General features: G+C 42.6%; 1 long non-coding RNA gene across 1 annotated transcript in view; it reads right to left on the bottom strand.

Annotated features, from left to right (window-relative positions):
• Positions 1–21,818, bottom strand: part of LOC130283296 (uncharacterized) — a 128,380-nt gene that overhangs the window by 99,862 nt on the left and 6,700 nt on the right. The gene's annotated exons all lie outside the window — the stretch shown is intronic.

Here is a 21,818-nt window from a genome sequence, read left to right as displayed (position 1 = left end):
TAGATATAGATGGATAGATAGATAGATAGATAGATAGATAAAAAAAACTCTAAGGAGAGCAGCACTTCTGTAGTAGGTGCACAGGTCCTGGCTTCGGACTTTCCAAGTACACAGCAAACAAACAGCGGCAGCTCCAATAAAGTGGAAAAAGTGGGTGTCTTTATTCACATAATGTGATGCAACGTTTCGGCTTCTTCGTCAAGCCATGTTCAAGCCTGGGCTTGGTGAGCAAGCCGAAACGTTGCATCACATTATGTGAATAAAGACACCCACTTTTTCCACTTTATTGGAGCTGCCGCTGTTTGTTTGTTTGCTAGATAGATAGATAAATAGACAATAAATAGATAGATAGAAGATAAATAGATAGATATAGATAGATAGAAGATAGATAGATAGATAGATAGATACAGATAGATAGACAGACAGACAGAATTTGTCACAGCAACTATAAGTCTCTGATGCTTGGAACCCCAGGCCCGATCATTTTATGCTTTGTATGATGCTGTTACCTTGTGTATTCTATGGTGCCATTATTTTTTGTGTTGTATAGTAACATTATCATGTATATTGTATAGTGCTATTATTTAGTGCATTGTTTGGTGATATTATTTATTTTCTTATATGGCCAGGTTAACACACTGAAAATAGTCACTTTTTTTTTTCTGAAGTGTAAACCTGGCCTTATGGGGTATTTTGTGTTTTGTATGGTAGTTTCATGTTGTGCATCATATGGTGGTATAATTTTATGCGTCACAAAGTAGTATTGTATTGTAAATTGTATGGTGGTATTATTTTATACATTGCATGATGGTATTATGTTTTGCATTATATGGTGATATTATCTGGATACTGTAAGGAATCTTTCACCCTCCGCAGTCCTTCATCTGACCCTGATATAAACTTTAATGTGAAAATGAATTTTAAGCTTTAATTAAATGGTAGAATAATATCTCTTTAAATAGAACATCGAGGTCCCAGAGTTTATTTAAGATTAGAGTCAATCTCCACTTGTTTCTCCTTCTTAGGAAATTGTACAATGCATTTTCCCTCTTATGTTACAAGATTACATATAGAATAAAGGTTCTATGCTAACCAAATTATTACAATAATTCCCAGCTAGTCAAATCCAGAACTGGAAAGGGGAAGTGCCTAAAACTAATTTTTTATTGGTATCCATTAAAACAACACCCAAAAAAGGATAGTAGGTACGTGCACAATAAAAAAGATGCGGATCAATATGTAATTTCCTATTGCATCATATAAACCAACGGCCAAATGCTGTCACATATCTTATCATACAGAGTAATCTCATGAAGTCACATGACACTGCACACTCATATCTTGTTCTGTACAAGTATATACCATATATATATATATATACCTTATGACACAAGGTGGTATTCACCCAAAACAGTATTAATGTTTATTATATCCCAACATGCGTTTCTGTCCCTCTGTGCTATTTTTCCACAGGGGACATCCTCAGGGGATCACTATAGTATGCAACCAACACAACGGGTATATGCACAAGTGACATATGAAGAGGTGCTAAATACTAAAGTATATATGCAGAAATGATATATGCAAAGATGCTATATGCTGAAAAAGAAGCATACCGTATATACTCGAGTATAAGCCGAGTTTTTCAGCACAATTTTTCACCCTGAAAACAACCCCCCCCCCCCCCCCACGGCTTATACTCAAGTGAACTCTCTGCCTGCCGATGGCTGTCCGTGCATGTTGGGAGTGGTAGTTTTGCACAATCTTGAGGTCTGCAGGTTGAAGACCACTGCGGCCTTCGTCATCATACAGCCCCCCCCCCCTTTTGTTTTGTACTCACCTCCCCTCGGCGGGAAGTTAGGGTGAGGTAGTCTGGACCATCTATGCTGCAGGGACCATCCGGTGGAGAGGGTTAGTCGTTCCGGGCTGTCCATTTTCCATTTTGACCGGGGGGCCCTTTTCTCCGCTCCGGGCCCGGCCCCGGACTAGTGACGTTGCCTTGATGACGACGCACAGGGACGTTGCGCATGAACGTACCTGTGCGTTGTCATCAAGGCAACGTCATTAGTCCGGGGCGGGCCCGAAGCGTGGAGAAGAGGGTCCCCTGGGAAAAATGGACAGCCCGCAATGACTAACCATCCCCACTGGATGGTCCCTGCAGCATAGATGGCCCGGACCAGCTCACCCTAACTTCCCGCCGAGGGGAGGTGAGTACAAAACAAAAGGGGGGGGCTGGATGATGACTAAGGCGCCAGTGGTCTTCAACCTGCGGACCTCCAGAGGTTTCAAAACTACAACTCCCAGCATGCCCGGACAGCCGATGGCTGTCCGGGCATGCTGGGAGTTGTAGTTTTGCAACATCCGGAGGTCCGCAGGTTGAAGACCACTGATGAAGGGATTGACAGGTGGTAATGATGAAGGGGGGGGATAATGACGGGGGTCTGGATGATTGCATGGGAGGAGTTCCCACCCTAGGCATATAGTCGAGTCAATAACTTTTCCTGGGTTTTTGGGGTGAAATTAGGGGCCTCGGCTTATATTCGGGTCGGCTTATACTCGAGTATATACGGTGTGTGTGTGTGTGTGTGTGTGTGTGTGTGTGTGTGTGTGTGTGTATATATATATATATATATATATATATATATATATACATATATACATATATATATATATATGCACAATCACTGCAGATATAGCTGTCATGGCTCCTCCCATAGACATGAATGGAGGGGGCGTGCCGTGATGTCACGAATACCGAAGCTTCAAGCTTCTGCGTTCAGAACGTCGCAGTGCCTGGCCGGAGATCGCGGGGCGTCCCAGTGGCTGAACCCCCCACGATCAGACATCCTATCCTTTAGATAGGGAATAAAATGTTTAGGGGTGGAGTACACCTTTAAGGAAGATAAACGTAAAGCATGTTATATATGAGCGTAATTGTGCAAAGCACACTCAAAAATTGCAGCATAAAATGCAGTAAAAAAAAATGAAAAATTCAGCAAGAATTCAATGTGTGAACAAAGCCTAAAGATTTTAAAATGTAAACAAAACATCTCAATTGCGATAATAGGTTAATTCACTTTTGTCTTATGGCAATATAGAAAAAAACACACATAGAACAAGAAAATGCATCAAAACTGTACATAATGTGAACTGACCTTAACCTACTTTTGACTTCAATAAGTTCCCCTAGTTAACCTCCTGCACTAACAGCCAGATTAGATGAACAGGTGTAGTGATCAAACACTATACCCTTAACTAGAGGATTCATCGGAAATTAAAGGGGTATTCCGGGAATTTTATTTTATGTGACTATGCTACAGGGGCTGTAAAGTTAGTGTAGTTCATAATATAGTGTCTGTACCTGTGTCTGACGGTTTTCTCACAATTCTTATGTGATTTTCACACCAATATTTATTTTTAACAGCATACAAAATGACTGTTGTCTCGGATTTTTCCCAGCTTGCAATGCGGCCGAGACCTGACTCACTAGTCAGCTGATGACAGGGAGCCTGTCTGCTTCAATGGGTGGAGGGATCAATCTGCAACTAATGCAACAGCTGGAAGCACCCTGATTGAAGACCACAGGTCTGCAGCTCATTTATGTTTCAATGGGTGGGGTAGCTGATGTGTGGGAAGGAGGAAAATGGTAGCATGGGATTTGTAGGCAAACAAGAAAACTGAAAACAGGAAATACAAGTTCACAGAAAGCTAGCCACAGTGTAATGGTAATCTCACAACATAGTCATTTAGTCCAAGACAAGTGCAGAACCTTCCTAAGCATGTCCATTACTGTCTGCCAGGTACGTACTAAAATCACCTCATGGTGGATAACCCCTTTAAGGCAGCATTAGAGAATCATTACAACCATGGGGTCAACTTCATGCCTGCCACATAATCTACAACAGGTAAGCAAAAGACATGCAGAAGTATTCTCTAATACTACACTATGCTGCACTATAGGAGCAAAAACGAAAAATCCCGGAGTGCTTCTTTGAGGAAGATGAATGTAATTCATGTAGATATATACCTAAAGATGTACCGTATTAATGTATGTAAATGAAAGGTCACTAGAGTAACGCATTCAGCGTTGAGTTAACGACTACGTGTAAACACATGCAAATTACACTGTACTTAGCGCTTTTCTTTCCAATGTCCTCTGCATTTTAAGGTGTTATCTAGAAGTAATTCTTTTATTGTGTGTGCCCAAATGATAGCATCACACAGTGCCAAAAATAAGATTACACTGTCATCAAAATAATACCATCACACTGTGCCCAAACAATAGCACCACACAGTGCACAATAATAACTGTCCTGTTGAGCCTCCTGGATGGTGAAGACCCCTAAACTGGGAAAGCGTACTCTAGTGATTTGCATTCTAGGACGTGCGCACTGTACAATAACTTAGAAAAATTGATTTTCTACAATGCCCTTTTGTACAGAATATGGATTGACTATAATAGCAGCCAGCAGAACTGTGAGTGCAGCTCTGAAGTATAATACAGGTTATACCTCAGGATCCATACAAAGTAAACAATGCAATGTCTCTTCAAGGTTACTCAACATTAGTGTTGAGCGGCATAGGCCATATTCAAATTCGCGATATTTCGCGAATATATGGACGAATATTCGTCATATATTCGCGAAATTACCATATTCGTTATATTCGGGGTTTTTTTGTGCATATGCGAAAATATATGGGCATATTCGTGAATATTGAGCCCTCCCTTCTTTAACCCCTTAAAGGAGTTCTCTAAGCTAAAACTTTTTACCCCCGCTGTGCCCGGGCTATAAAACTATACAAAATAAACTTTCACTTACCTGCCTACAATCCCCCGTTGTTCCGATATCGTCGTCCCGTTCTCTGGTCCCAGTCTCTTCCACTTCCTGCGAGTCGGTGACTTCACTCTGCCCTCAGCGTCGCGGCCGCTGATAGGCTGAGCGCAGAGTGAAGTCACCGACCCGCAGGAAGAGGAAGCTGACAGGGACCAGAGCACGGGCGGCGATATCGGAACAACGGGGGATCGTAGGCAGGTAAGTGAAAGTCTATTATGTAGAGTTTTACAGCCCGGGCACAGCGGGGGATAAAAGATTTAAGTTGGAGAACTCCTTTAAGGACTGAGGGTTTTTCAGTTTTTGCACTTTCGTTTTTTCCTCCTCACCTTTTAAAAATCATAACCCTTTCAATTTTGCACCTAAAAATCCATATGATGCCTTATTTTTTGCGCCACCAATTCTAATTTGCAGTGACATCAGTCATTTTACCCAAAAATCTACAGCGAAACGGAAAAAAAATCATTGTGCGATGAAATTGAAGAAAAAACGAAATTTTTTAACTTTTGGGGGCTTCTGTTTCTATGCAGTAAATTTTTCAGTAAAAATGACACCTTATCTTTATTCTGTAGGTCCATACAATTAAAATGATTCCCTACTTATATAGGTTTGATTTTGTCGTACTTCTGGAAAAAATCATAACTACATGCACGGAAATTTATATGTTTAAAATTGTCATCTTCTGACCCCTATAACTTTTTTATTTTTCGGCATATGGGGCGGTATGAGGGCTCATTTATTGCACCGTGATCTGAAGTTTTCAGCGGTACCATGCTTGTATTGATAGGACTTTTTGATCGCTTTTTATTCATTTTTTCATGATATAAAAAGCGACCAAAAAAACGTTATTTTGGACTTTGGAATTTTTTTTGCGTATACGCCATTGAACCGTGCGGTTTAATTAATTATATATTTTTATAGTTCGGACATTTACGCACGCGGCGATACCACATATGTTTATATTTATTTTTATTTACATGGTGTTTTTTTTAATGGGAAAAGGGGGGTGATTTGAACTTTTATCAAGGAAAGGGTTAAATCACATTTATTAACTTTTTTTTTGCAGTGTTATAGCTCCCATAGGGGGCTATAGCACTGCACACACTGATTGCCAGCACTGTTCACTGCAAAGCCATAGCTTTGCAGTGATCAGTGTTATCGGCGGTCGATTGCTCAAGCCTGCACCTCAGGCTTGGAGCAATCAATCGCCGAAGGGACACGCCGGAGGCAGGTAAGAGGACCTCCGCTCATTTCCCAGCTGATCGGGACACCGCATTTTCACTGCGGTGGTCCCGATCAGCCCCACTGAGCAGCCGGGCAGCGTTCACTTTCGTTTTAGACGCGGCATTCAACTTTGAACGCCACGTCTAAAGGGTTAATAGCGCGCGGCACCACGATCGCTGCCGCGCGCTATTAGCCCCGGGTCCCGGCTACAGATACATGCCGGGACCGACCCGATACGACCCGCGTGACCCTGCGTTATATCGCGAGAGCCAGCCAAGGACGTAAATATACGTCCTTGGTCGTTAAGGGGTTAATGTTATAGGGAACTAATGTGCTAGTGCAGTGGTCTCCAACCTGCGGACCTCCAGATGTTGCAAAACTACAACTCCCAGTATGCCCGGACAGCCGTTGGCTGTCCGGGCATGCTGGGAGTTGTAGTTTTGCAACATCTGGAGGTCCACAGGTTGGAGACCACTGCACTAGCTCATTAGTTCCCTATACCATTAAAGAAGGGAGGGCTCAATATTCGCGAATATGCGCATATGCGAAGAGCAGAGAGGGATGCAGTGATCACTGTGATGTGTAAAACATGAAAAGCAGAAGACTTGAAAAAAGCTGCACTCACCCACTGAGAAGTAAAGAAAGAAAAAAGCTGCACTCACCCACTGAGAAATAAAGAAAGAAAAAAGCTGCACTCACCCACTGAGAAATAAAGAAAGAAAAAAGCTGCACTCACCCACTGAGAAGTAAAGAAAGAAAAAAGCTGCACTCACCCACTGAGAAGTAAAGAAAGAAAAAAGCTGCACTCACCCACTGAGAAGTAAAGAAAGAAAAAAGCTGCACTCACCCACTGAGAAGTAAAGAAAGAAAAAAGCTGCACTCACCCACTGAGAAGTAAAGAAAGAAAAAAGCTGCACTCACCCACTGAGAAGTAAAGAAAGAAAAAAGCTGCACTCACCCACTGAGAAGTAAAGAAAGAAAAAAGCTGCACTCACCCACTGAGAAGTAAAGAAAGAAAAAAGCTGCACTCACCCACTTAGAAGTAAAGAAAGAAAAAAGCTGCACTCACCCACTGAGAAGTAAAGAAAGAAAAAAGCTGCACTCACCCACTGAGAAGTAAAGAAAGAAAAAAGCTGCACTCACCCACTGAGAAGTAAAGAAAGAAAAAAGCTGCACTCACCCACTGAGAAGTAAAGAAAGAAAAAAGCTGCACTCACCCACTGAGAAGTAAAGAAAGAAAAAAGCTGCACTCACCCACTGAGAAATAAAGAAAGAAAAAAGCTGCACTCACCCACTGAGAAGTAAAGAAAGAAAAAAGCTGCACTCACCCACTGAGAAGTAAAGAAAGAAAAAAGCTGCACTCACCCACTGAGAAGTAAAGAAAGAAAAAAGCTGCACTCACCCACTGAGAAGTAAAGAAAGAAAAAAGCTGCACTCACCCACTGAGAAGTAAAGAAAGAAAAAAGCTGCACTCACCCACTGAGAAGTAAAGAAAGAAAAAAGCTGCACTCACCCACTGAGAAGTAAAGAAAGAAAAAAGCTGCACTCACCCACTGAGAAGTAAAGAAAGAAAAAAGCTGCACTCACCCACTTAGAAGTAAAGAAAGAAAAAAGCTGCACTCACCCACTGAGAAGTATTTGCCAAACGATGCTTTATTCCAAGTGTCCATACAGCAGACGGCAAGTCAATAGCTGGAGGTGCGGGGAGCGAGAGCCAAAGCTCTACTGTGAAGAAAGAAAAAAAAAGCGAATATTCGTAATTGCGAATATATAGTGCTATATTCGCAATATTCGCAAATTTGCGAATATGCGATATTCGTGATTAAAATTCGAATTTCGAATATTCGTGAGCAACACTATTCAACATCTTATGTGGATTGTACCAATTCATCATCAGCTCATAAAGAGGACAATAAAGGAACATGATCTGGGGTCTCAAACTTCTAGGGGTCTCCACCCTGTTAGAATTTGATGTCACAGCAACTATAAGGCTAGGTTCACACTTCAGTGCGCCCATCAGTCGGCGCTAGACAGCTATGTATTTGGTGCGGAATCCACCCACAGAATGAGCATGCTTATTCTTTTTGGAGGCGGAATATCCGCCACTGAAATATCGTAGTGTGCACTGTGCAGCGAAATCCCATTGCCATCAAGAGAAGGAAAAAGGAGACCGACGGACGGCGCCTCGTGTATTACCCAGGGATAAAAGAGTGGTGAGTGGGGGGCAACCCCGCAGAGCTTATAGATGGCTGCTCACCTGATGGTAGTAATAAATGCGCATGTAACCCACAAATGGGGTGCTAGAAGCCTGAGCCGCTGCTGAGCCAGAGGGTCGCAGGAGAAGACTGAATCGTCCCGGATCCTGATCTGAGAAAGGGAGGGATCCTCCCGAAACGCATCATCCTATCCGTTTTTTATTTCCTGTACAACAAAATGTCCTGCTGTGGACTTCTCCAGTATTTCAGGCTTTGCCTCATCCTTCCTACTAAGAGCTAGCAGCACCTACTTCAAGGGTCATTTTCCTGCCCACTTCCATTGCCATCAAGGGGATTCTGCTGCATCGGAATTTTCAACTGAAATTTGTAAGCGGAATTCCGGACATAGATTCAGCAGTGTGAACCTAGCCTAAATCTCTGATGCTTGGAACCTGAACACTATTGGCTGACCATTATGTAAAACTGTTATCAATGCTGTATACTGTAAGTCTGTGTTATTAGGGCATTGTATGGCTTTATTACTTACACACTATATGGCTTGGGTTATTGTGGTGGCATTATGTATTGTATAGTCATATTATTTTGTGCATTGCATGGTGGTATTATTTTGTATACTGTATAGTGGTATTATTTTTTGCATTGCATGCTGGTATTATATTGTATAGTGGCATTATTTTTTGCATTGCATGGTGGTATTATTTTGTATATTGTATAGTGGTATTATTTTTTGCATTGCATGGTGGTATTAGATTGAATGCTGGCATTATTGTAAGCGTTGCATGGAGGTGTTATGTTGTGCATTGTATTTTGGTATTATCTTGTGTGTTGCATAGTGATATTATTTGTGCATTGCATGGTGATACTATTCAGTATTAGTGTTGCTCGCGAATATTCGCAATTCGAATATTATTCGCGAATATCGCATATTCGCGAATTCGCGAATTTCGCGAATATAGCGCTATATATTCGTAATTACGAATATTCGTTGTTTTTTTTTTTTTTTTTTCTTCACAATACACATCACAGTGATCACCCCTCTCTGCTTCCAGCTTGTGTGGTGTAAAGAAGGCCCTAATACTACTGTGTGAGACTGGCGCGCGAAAATTTGCATATGCGAAAATTCGCATATGCTAATATTCGCATATGCGAATGTTCGCGCATACTAATTTTGTGTATGCGAATTTTCACATATGTTAATTTTCGTATGCGTGAATTGTCGCGTATGCGAAAATAAAACGAGAATATAACGAATATGCCAATATTCGCGAATATATGACAAATATTTGTCCATATATTCGCGAATATTCGCGAATTCGAATATGGCCTATGCCGCTCAACACTATTCAGTATCATATGTATTCAGTATACAGTATGGTGGTATCACGTCGTAAATTGTATGGTGGTATTCTGTATATAGTATGGTGGTATCACGTTGTGCATTGTATGGTGGTATTCTGCATATAGTATGGTGGTATCACATCGTGCATTGTATGGTGGTATTCTGTATATAGTATGGTGGTATCACGTCGTGCATTGTATGGTGGTATTCTGTATATAGTATGGTGGTATCACGTCATGCATTGTATGGTGGTATTCTGTATATAGTATGGTGGTATCACGTTGTGCATTGTATGGTGGTATTCTATACAAAGTTTGGTGGTATCACGTCATGCATTGTATGGTGGTATTCTGTATATAGTATGGTGGTATCACGTTGTGCATTTTATGGTGGTATTCTATATACAGTATGGTGGTATCACGTCGTGCATTGTATGGTGGTATTCTGTATATAGTATGGTGGTATCACGTTGTGCATTGTATGGTGGTATTCTGTATATAGTATGGTGATATCACGTCGTGCATTGTATGGTGGTATTCTATACACAGTTTGGTGGTATCACGTCATGCATTGTATGGTGGTATTCTGTATATAGTATGGTGGTATCACGTTGTGCATTTTATGGTGGTATTCTATATACAGTATGGTGGTATCACGTCGTGCATTGTATGGTGGTATTCTGTATATAGTATGGTGATATCACGTCGTGCATTGTATGGTGGTATTCTGTATATAGTATGGTGGTATCACGTCGTGCATTGTATGGTGGTATTCTGTATACAGTATGGTGGTATCACGTTGTGCATTGTATGGTTGTATTCTGTATATAGTATGGTGGTATCACGTTGTGCATTTTATGGTGGTATTCTGTATACAGTATGGTGGTATCACGTCGTGCATTGTATGGTGGTATTCTGTATATAGTATGGTGATATCACGTCGTGCATTGTATGGTGGTATTCTGTATATAGTATGGTGGTATCACGTCGTGCATTGTATGGTGGTATTCTGTATACAGTATGGTGGTATGATGTCGTGCATTGTATGGCTGTATTCTGTATATAGTATGGTGGTATCACGTTGTGCATTGTATGGTGGTATTCTGTACACAGTATGGTGGTATCACGTCGTGCATTGTATGGTGGTATTCTGTATATAGTATGGTGGTATCACGTTGTGCATTGTATGGTGGTATTCTGTATATAGTATGGTGGTATCACGTTGTGCATTGTATGGTGGAATTCTGTATATAGTATGGTGGTATCACGTCGTGCATTGTATGGTGGTATTCTATATACAGTATGGTGGTATCACGTTGTGCATTGTATGGTGGTATTCTATATACAGTATGGTGGTATCACGTCGTGCATTGTATGGTGGTATTCTGTATATAGTATGGTGGTATCACGTTGTGCATTGTATGGTGGAATTCTGTATATAGTATGGTGGTATCACGTCGTGCATTGTATGGTGGTATTCTATATACAGTATGGTGGTATCACGTTGTGCATTGTATGGTGGTATTCTGTATATAGTATGGTGGTATCACGTCGTGCATTGTATGGTGGTATTCTATACACAGTTTGGTGGTATCACGTCATGCATTGTATGGTGGTATTCTGTATATAGTATGGTGGTATCACGTTGTGCATTTTATGGTGGTATTCTATATACAGTATGGTGGTATCACGTCGTGCATTGTATGGTGGTATTCTGTATATAGTATGGTGATATCACGTCGTGCATTGTATGGTGGTATTCTGTATATAGTATGGTGGTATCACGTCGTGCATTGTATGGTGGTATTCTGTATACAGTATGGTGGTATCACGTTGTGCATTGTATGGTTGTATTCTGTATATAGTATGGTGGTATTACGTTGTGCATTTTATGGTGGTATTCTGTATACAGTATGGTGGTATCACGTCGTGCATTGTATGGTGGTATTCTGTATATAGTATGGTGATATCACGTCGTGCATTGTATGGTGGTATTCTGTATATAGTATGGTGGTATCACGTCGTGCATTGTATGGTGGTATTCTGTATACAGTATGGTGGTATGATGTCGTGCATTGTATGGCTGTATTCTGTATATAGTATGGTGGTATCACGTTGTGCATTGTATGGTGGTATTCTGTACACAGTATGGTGGTATCACGTCGTGCATTGTATGGTGGTATTCTGTATATAGTATGGTGGTATCACGTTGTGCATTGTATGGTGGTATTCTGTATATAGTATGGTGGTATCACGTTGTGCATTGTATGGTGGAATTCTGTATATAGTATGGTGGTATCACGTCGTGCATTGTATGGTGGTATTCTATATACAGTATGGTGGTATCACGTTGTGCATTGTATGGTGGTATTCTATATACAGTATGGTGGTATCACGTCGTGCATTGTATGGTGGTATTCTGTATATAGTATGGTGGTATCACGTTGTGCATTGTATGGTGGAATTCTGTATATAGTATGGTGGTATCACGTCGTGCATTGTATGGTGGTATTCTATATACAGTATGGTGGTATCACGTTGTGCATTGTATGGTGGTATTCTATATACAGTATGGTGGTATCACGTCGTGCATTGTATGGTGGTATTGCATTGTGATATATTATTTTGTACATTTAGGGGGAGATTCATCAAAACCCCTCCAAAGGAAAAGTTGCTGAGTTGCCCATAGCAACCAATCAGATCTCTACTTTCATTTTGCAGAGGCCTTTTCAAAAATGAAAGAAGCGATCTGATTGGTTGCTATGGGCAACTCAGCAACTTTTCCTCTGGACGGGTTTTGATAAATCTCCCCCTTAATGATGGTAGTATTATTATTTAGGGCTTTGAATGATGAAAATGGGAATATGATGATGGTATTATGTTTGGCATTATATGGTGATATTATCTGGATACTGTAAGGAATCTTTCACCCTCCGCAGTCCTTGATCTGACCCTGATATAAACTTTTATGTGAAAATGAATGTTAAGCTTTAATTAAATGGTAGAATAATATCTCTTTAAATAGAACATCGAGGTCCCAGAGTTTGTTTAAGATTAGAGTCAATCTCCACTTGTTTCTCCTTCTTAGGAAATTGTACAATGCATTTTCCCTCTTATCTTACAATTTTTTTTTTTTAAGTCAATTGACTTTCTGAGGTTGCCTGGTAGTGGGTATATAGCATTTAAGGAAGATAAATGTAATGCATGTAGAAATATACCTTAAGATGTACCGTATTAATGTATGTAAATGAAAGGTCACTAGAGGAACGCATTTAGTGTTGGGTTTAGCTTTACACTACACAATAGGGGCTGTAAATACATGTAAATTACACCGTACTTAGCGCTTTTCTCTCCAATGTCCTCTGCAAATCTCTACACTGAAAGTGCGTCAGTCATTACAAGTCTTCATGTAGGTGGAATCTCAAAGTAAGTGATTTTCATCAACAGGACTGGACAAAAATACTTAAAGGGGCACTCCAGTGCAAAACAATTTAAAAAAAAAATCAACTGGTGCCAGAAAGTTAAACATATTATAAATCTATTTAAAGGAGTACTCCAGCCCAAAATAACTTATCCCCTATCCATAAGATAGATCACGGGAGCAGAAATGGGGTACATGGAGGGGGCGCGTCGGCCGCCGCGTCATGCGGGGACGGAACGCCCCCTTTCCTGTACATTGCTGCGGCCCCGTACTGGAGATCGGGGGGGGGGGGCCAGCGCTCGGACAGTTCTGACACGGACAGGGGTGTCAGCAGAGAGCACTGTTGTCAGACTGGAAAGAAATTCACACATTTCTCTGTTTTATACAGCAGCTAATAAGTACTGGAAGGATTAAGATTTTTTAATAGAAGTAATTTACAAATCTGTTTAACTTTCAGGCACCAGTTGATTTGAAAACATTTGTTTTCTACTTCTTTCCACCGGAGTTCCCCTTTAAACAGGTCAAATTTGCATGACGGTACAAAATTAAGACCCTTGCTCAAAAGTGACAATTGGGGGACAGATAAAATACTAGCGGACAAATTTGATTGGGGGCAGCTCTGGGGGGTGAACAATAGAGATGAGCGAACTTACAGTAAATTCGATTCATCACGAACTTCTCGGCTCGGCAGTTGATGACTTTTCCTGCATAAATTAGTTCAGCTTTCAGGTGCTCTTGTGGGCTGGAAAAGGTGGATACAGTCCTAGGAGACTCTTTTCTAGGACTGTATCCACCTTTTCCAGCCCACGGGAGCACCTGAAAGCTGAACTAATTTATGCAGGATAAGTCATCAACTGCCGAGCCGAGAAGTTCGTGACGAATCGAATTTACTGTAAATTCGCTCATCTCTAGTGAACAACAACCGGCTGTGTTTCCTCCCGGTTCTCCTTGTCCTCCATTTGGGTGAAGTTCACGTGGGTCTGAGGATCTTCCACCCGCTTCTCCTAACAAATTAGACACCTGTTGGGCTCTTGGGCTTGATTCCATACAATCATTGGGGGGGTATTTATCAAAGGATTTATGTGTTTTATGTGTGTATTGGCGCAATACTTTGGCGCAGTGTCTTTTTTGCGCCAAAGTTTGGCGCATCTTCCCCACTGTCATTTTTACAACTTTCTCAAAATCACACGGTCCTGTGTGTGATTTTAACTTTAGTCAGTAATTCATCATTTGCGCAAATCGATCTTTGGCGCAATTTTGGCGCAAATCCCTTTTTTTTTGGGGGAGCGCAAATCCCCGCCAAGAAATTTTGCACATGGAAAACACACTTAGCAATGTCAGAAAATATAAAGGCGTCAAAATACATTAAAAAAATGTAGTGAAAGCAGCGACGCCTCCAGGGCTGCTCAATACTATCCTGCGACATAGTTGTCTCGGAGGAACCTTCACCCTCCGTTGAGCCAGCATTGGACATGGCCACACAGGTTCAGGAAAGATAAGCACTAAAGCAGTGGTCTCCAACCTGCGAACCTCCACATGTTGCAAAACTACAACTCCCAGCATGCCCGGACAGCCAACGGCTGTCCGGGCATGCTGGGAATTGTAGTTTTGCAATATCTGGAGGTCCGCAGGTTGAAGACCACTGCACTAAAGTAAAAAAAAAAAATACCCAAGTTGAAAATAAAATCCATTTCACATGGTGACTATAAACCCCACAAAAGAAAATAACTCTTCGCTTGCCGATATACTGCAGGAGGGACTCCGAAATGGCTGCTCTACACGGTAAGATACGCGTCCTCTGTGGCGGTAAGTTCTGTGTAAAAGGCGCTGTGAACGGCTGATTTCAACATTTGAGCCAAAATTACTAACAACTTGCACCAAATGATAAATTTGGTGCATGTCCACGAAAACCAAAGTGAAAAAAAAAGGGTAAAAAGAAATTGTCAACAGGCAAAATTGATAAATACCCCCCCCCCCCCCCATCATCCTGTGAGCTATCCACATCAGAAAAGCTCACACGCCTGTCTGTTCCATTTCTTTTGCCCTTTTTAGCACTTTTCTTATTTTTCTTATACAGGGTTCGCAGTATAGCTTTAGGTGTAGCTTGATAACTTGGAAAAGGACATTATGAACTATAAAAAGGACAAATTTAATAGAGACACCATGGACTATCAGAAAGATGAAGTATTTATGTGGTTTATGAGCAAAAGAAATGATAACAAAATGGATATACCTAAATCTAGATTGCGAACCCTGTATAAGAGAAATAAGACAAAAACAAAAGAGATTAAAAAAAAGTCACATCAAAACAAAAATGGCACTGTTAAAAACTACAGATCGGGGCACAAAATATGAGCCCTCACACAAGCCCGTATAAGGAGAAATAAAAAGTTATAGGAGTCAGAATAGGACAAAATTTCCCCTCATAGGTGTATCTTGTTATGTTACGCATATGTAATTAATTATTTGTGGTGTCCCGGTACCGTATTGCATACTGTACCTAGTGTAGAGGTCCCCAAAGTCAGAGTAACTATGCTCAGGTAGGGTCCCTCAGCCCCTAGTCGCCTCTTCTCTACTCTAATTCTACAGTCTTAATATATATACATACTTAGTAATAATATATATTTAAAATAATGTATAGTATACTTACCTTGTTTAGCGTCGCAGGACCTTCGGTCATGTGACCATGTTAGTATCCTCTATGGTATGTTGGAGGATCTTTGGAGGTCCTTGGGTCACATGTTACCCACAATCCTTTGTAATGGTGATTGACATCTGTATTGGACCAATTAGCACTAGTCCAGGCCCTGCCCATATAAGGGAGCTGTAGCCAATTATCGCTCTCTTGGGTTGCTGCTCTCGTGGATGCCGGACTAGCAGGACGGATCTGCGCTACTTGCAAAGACCCGCTAGGCCTGAAAACCTATCGGCCTCAGCTGAACTAAAACCGTGAGTTCTAAACTACCCCCGCTAAAGCTAGCGTGACTACTGGACCGCAACTAAATCCCCTAAATCCAGTGGAACAGTGCATAATACCTTAAAGACTCTAAATTGCTAAAGTCCCAACCTTTGTCAATCTCCAAAGAAAGCAGTTGCATGCATAGAGACTGTTCCGTTTATGAAGCTTGCAGAAAATCTTCAGTAATAGTTATACCTGGTTCAGAAAACTCTCCGGTTGTGGACAGTCTATTATTATCTACCTCCCTATCATTCTTGGGAAGAGTGGCGGTAGGACAAGCATCATTGAGGAGCCCTCACCCTGCCGTCACGAATAGCAAGGGTTAACAAGCACCCTTTAATTACCGCACGGCTACACTCCCTACACCCTACTCCCCCAGGCTATCACATATGCAAATTACCATGGCTTGTATTTTTTTGGCAAGAAAGGTGGCAACCCTAGTCACAGGGTGATATAGAGCGTACTACTGAAGATCCATGTGATCACATGGTAGCAAGCTGGTCATTGTGCAGGGAGTCATGGGAGGAGGAGATCACCGGATGAGGGAGAGCGGAGAGCATGGCTGATGTCTGTTAGGGTGCATGGTGAGCTATAAAGAGAACCATAGAGACTAAAGGGGAGATTTATGAAAACCTGTGCGGAAAAGTTGCCCAGTTGCCCATAGCAACCAATCAGATCACTTCTTTCATTTTTAAAAGGGCCTGTGCAAAATTAAAGAAGCAATCTGATTGGTTGCTATGGGCAACTAGGTAGCATACAGCAAGTCAGTCACAGTATCATACCACTACAAGTCCCGGCAAGCCGATAAGCTTCCCAAAGTTCAGCCTGCATCTCCTTCATGTTAATCTAAACTGTAACGGATTGTAACACCTTTCCAACCTCAGTAAAGCCAGTTATCCGTTACCTTGCATCCGAGTAATTATTTGCCCCGTGCCTGGCACAGGAGAAGCAGGTCTACCTCGGGTGGTGTATAGGTCAACCACACCCTGGCGTCACGAAAAGGTTAATTCACACATTACCCACACAAGCTTAGCCCAGCATTGTGAATACTAAGGGGGGATTTTGAACTTTTCTATACATGAGAGCTCTTTTCCTCCATGGACAAGAGTTCCTATATTTATTAAGTATTATCCGGCGTGCACACACTGTGATTTTGCTGCAGATTACGGTTTTTATTGCCTATCTATATATTACACAAGTTGTTGACAGAGGAAAGAGGAAATTCTGTGAAATGTAGAACAATGTCTCCTACAAACAAGGATTTATTAACAGATGGCCCGGCTTTAGGGGCATGACTTGTCTCTGCTGTTTCTCATTTCTTTAAATAAAGATGGTATTACCGGGATATTCTGCTAGGGATCGGACCGCACAAGTCATTATTTAACAGTAACCAGCTCCGAGGAGAATATAGGCCAGGAACATCTCTATTAGAGGATGTGGTCAGCTCCGAATCAGACATCTCCCGATCAAAAAACAAAGATGAATTGTTACCCGTCTGCATTTCATTTTCTGCTCATTGCAGCCAAACATTCAAAGACGCTGCTGATGTTGGCCGCAAAAATACTGAGTGAAAGCATTAGTGCCGGCCCGTCCTTGTAATGTGCTTTTAATATTGCAGCTAAATGATAGGTACCAGCTGCGTAGACCAAACAGGGACAAATCCTTAAGTCATTAATGGGGGATATGTATACCCAATCCCCTTGGGCTTGTTTGCAGACTTCGTCTATTCCAGTGTTTCCCAACTAGGGGCGCCTCCAGCTGTTGCAAAACTACAACTTCCAGCATGCCCGGACAGCCGATGCTGGAAGTTGATGTTTAGCAATAGCTGGAGGTCCCACTGGTTGGGAAACACTGGACTACTCTGTTGAAATGTAATGGTGTTGTCTCTTTGCCTCATCCTTTACTCTAGTAGGCTGCAGGTTGCTTTAGGCCTGCAGCCTACAAGAGACAGGAAGTAGCTCAGGACTTGGACACACTGGTACACCCTGCCTCCATAGGCGTAGCGTGGGGGGTGCAGGGGGGGCCGGGCGCAACATCTGGGGGGGCGCGCTCGCACTCGCAGCTCTCTGCCCCTGCCTGGCTCACTCACTCTCTCTGCAGTGCTGTCTGTGCGAATCGGATCCAAGCCGCCGGGTCGCCGCCCACTGTGGAGGCAGTGGCGGATCCAGGGGGGGACAACGGGGCAATTGCCCCCCCCCCCCCTGAGATTGTTGCCCCTCTTCCTGAACTATCGCATGGTGGAGCGGGAGCTGTCGGCTGTCCCGCTCCACCGCCCCTTTCTCACGCCCGTCACCTTGCCTTCACACGCCGCGGCTGCTCCATTCCTGCAGTCAGTGAGAGCCAATCACGGCAGGCCGGCGCGATGACATCACATCATCGCACCGGCGCCCGGAGATCACATCCCCGCGGCTCTCACTGACTGCAGGAATGGAGCAGCCGCAGCGTGGGAGAAAGGTGACGGGCGTGAGAAAGGGTAGGGGGAGCAAATTATAAGTGAGAGGGGCAAATGATGAGTAAGGGGCACATGTCAGGGGGGCATTATATGTGGGGGCACATGACAGGACCCCCCCTGTCATGTGCCCCTCATATATAATACCCCATGTCCTGTGCCCCTCACATATAATGCCCCCCCTGACATGTGCCCTTCACATATAATGCCCCCTGTCCTGACCCCTCAGGGGGCATTATATGTGAGGGGCACATGTCAGGGGGGCATTATATGTGAGGGGCACAGGACATGGGGCATTATATGTGAGGGGCATAGGACAGGGGACATTATAAGTCAGGGTCACATGTCAGGGGGGCATTATATGTGAGGGGCACAGGACAGGGGACATTATAAGTCAGGGTCACATGTCAGGGGGCATTATATGTGGGGGCACATGACAGGGGGCAATATATGTGGGGGCACATGACAGGGGCCCCCTGTCATGTGCCCATATAATGCACATATAATGCCCCCCTGACATTTGCCGCTTACTTATAATACCCAAAGTCATGTGCCTTGGATCATCTCCAGGGTATGGTTCCATTTTGAAGTTTAGTTTTTGTTCTTGGTATTTTTTGTCGTTTACGATGGTTGTGAGACGACATATAATAGCGCGGCCCATCCTAGGTTACTACATTTGTAGATTTGTATTCATAGACCTGCTGAAAATGTGGAGAATGTGTAATGCATGTTCGCACTCAATAAAGTGTTTGAAAATAAACTTGTATTTCGATGCATTTTACTTTAATTACATCAGTGATACATGTGCTTAGGGGGTAAGGGTTTCTTTAACTAATCTAGTGGAAGAGACTCGAGTGCTAAAATCCACGGGTATGGGGGTGCAAATTACTTGCCTTGCCCCGGGTGCTGACAACCCACGCTACACCACTGCCTGCATCATAATGTCCCTTTATCAATAATCATGCTAGAGTGAGCCCATGCTAGAACAGCCTGCTGCTTGATGTGGGAAGAGGGAGAGGTGAGTTTCTTTTCTTTAGTTTTTTTTATGTTGGCAAGGGGGCTCTGCTGACTTAGTAGGAGAAATTAACTATCAGAGTATCTATCTTCCCAATGAAGAGCCTACCTACTTGGGAACCTACCTAATGGATTAAGCTACATAACTACTGGGGAACCTTCCCAATGGATTAAGCTAAATAGCTACTTGGTAAAATACTTAATGGATTAGGCTACAAAACATACTGGGGAACCTTCCCGATGGGTTAATCTACCTGCCTACTTGGGAACCTACCTAATGGAATAAGCTACAGACCTACTTGGGAACCTACCTAATGGATTAGGCTCCGTACCTACCTGGGAACCTACTTAATGGATTAATCTACATACCTACTGGGGAACCTATCTAAATAAGCCAAACTACCTGTCTACTGGAGGGACCTATGAACCCACTGGAGTTCCCTGTCAACCTAATGGAGGGACCTACGTAATTTACCTTTACATTTACCTGTCTACTGGGAGGACAAATTTACCTGCTGAGGGAACCTTCCTACTTAATAAGGGAGATTTACCTAAAAGAGAGACATACCTACCTAATGGGGAAACCTAATCTTTGGCACTTTCATACACAATGAACGGAGCGCACTACAACACCATTCAGATGGGTGCCTTAGGAGTCCTATTCTCTAGATCTTGTGGATAGGAGATAAGTGTCCATGGTGGAAACAACCCTTGAGTGGATAATACATATATTTCTATAGCAGAAATCCACATCATGCCCTCAGATTACTGCTGAGGGTTTTCACCAGGGGTGTAGCTATAGGGGTGCAGAGGAGGCAGTTGCACAGGGGCCCTGGTGCCTAAGGGGGGCCCAAAGGTACCTCTGTCCCATAAGAAAACGCCAGTATTATAAATGGCACATGGTAGACATAGGGCCCTGTTACAGGTTTTGCATTGGGGCCCTGAAGCTACAAGTTACACTTCTGGTTTTAATTTTGCAAATGGTGTTGTGGTGTCTGGGGTGTTGCAGTGGTGTAGCAGGGTCTGGTGATATTAAGGTGTTATTAACCCCTGATTAGCCGTGACGCCAGGATGTGGTTGTTTTCAGTATGAGGCCCTGCCGACAACCAACCCAGAAACGACAGGCAATAAAGGAATGTCCACAGCAGGAATTGTGAGATAACTGAAACTTTTACTTAAACTTCTTATGAAACAGTCTTTACAAATATGCAGTTTCTCTATAGGCAACCGGGATGCAGGATACCTCACAGGCTTGCTGGGACTTGTAGTATTGAGATTTATGCAGGCCACTGTGCTACTAATTGTATACTTGAGTTGAGTAGTAGTCACTAGAATTGTAGATAGAGCTTGATAACTCACGTTTTGAAGTTGCTGCAGGTCCTTTAGGCTTTGGCCTAGATGCAATTGTGCAGAAATGGGTATTGCTGTAGTGTACAGGATGAAGAGCAGGAACCCAGATAGTGAATTTAGAGACTACAGCCCCTTATATACTAGGGGGGCTGGACTAAAGCCCATTGGTTGCAAAGCCTGTAGATCCTGTACCCAGGGAACTCTGGGTAATGTCACATGACAGTAGATCACATGACCCAGGAAAGTCCTATACATTTGTACAACTTTGTGTACAAAGAACAATATGCACAATACATTTACAATGCATTTATATAAGGTGAGCAAGGGGTGAGCCCTGCAGGAGAGCCCTATGGACTGCAGGGACTCTTTCTGAGGGGACTGTCCTGTACCGACACACCACAGTATGGTCCTGAACATTCGGTGGGGCTAATCCACATCCATGCTACCACATGGAAACTGCATCAACAAATGACATGTCACTAATTTTTGTTTCTGGAAAAATCTGCTCCGCTCCATAGACATCTGTGCTGTATATACTGCTGAGCAGGGATCCAGTAGGGATTCCAGCTGGGAAAATTCTGCGCTGAAATCTGCATGAAAATCTGTCATGTGAACACGTCCAATCCAAAATCATCAAAAACTGTCTCAAAACTGTCTGATTTATCATCTGACCTTGTTGCCCTTAGTTTCCAACTTCAGTCCAGCAACCAATCAGAGCTCAGCTTTAATGTAAACTGCTCTTGTATAAAGAAAGCTCCTTTGTGATTGGTGACTTTTTTTGGGTGGCAAATTTCATCTTCCATTGCAAGTTCATCTTCAAAATCCGATGAATTAATATAATGAATTGACATAAAATCTTGTTTTATTCCTTGGATTTTGTAGCCTTTCGGCCCCCTGGTAATTTGTAATTTCATGTGGATTTACAATTCCCTTTTTGACGTTCCCTCTCCTTTAAAGGCTATTCTAAAATATCCTCAAATGCATTAAATGCCTATATTTATCTAAAAATTTCTAA

Source organism: Hyla sarda, chromosome 7 (assembly GCF_029499605.1).
Source record: "Hyla sarda isolate aHylSar1 chromosome 7, aHylSar1.hap1, whole genome shotgun sequence".
NCBI lineage: Eukaryota > Metazoa > Chordata > Amphibia > Anura > Hylidae > Hyla > Hyla sarda.
The sequence above is the reverse complement of the archived record's forward strand: the minus strand, read 5'-3'. Positions and strand labels throughout refer to the sequence as shown.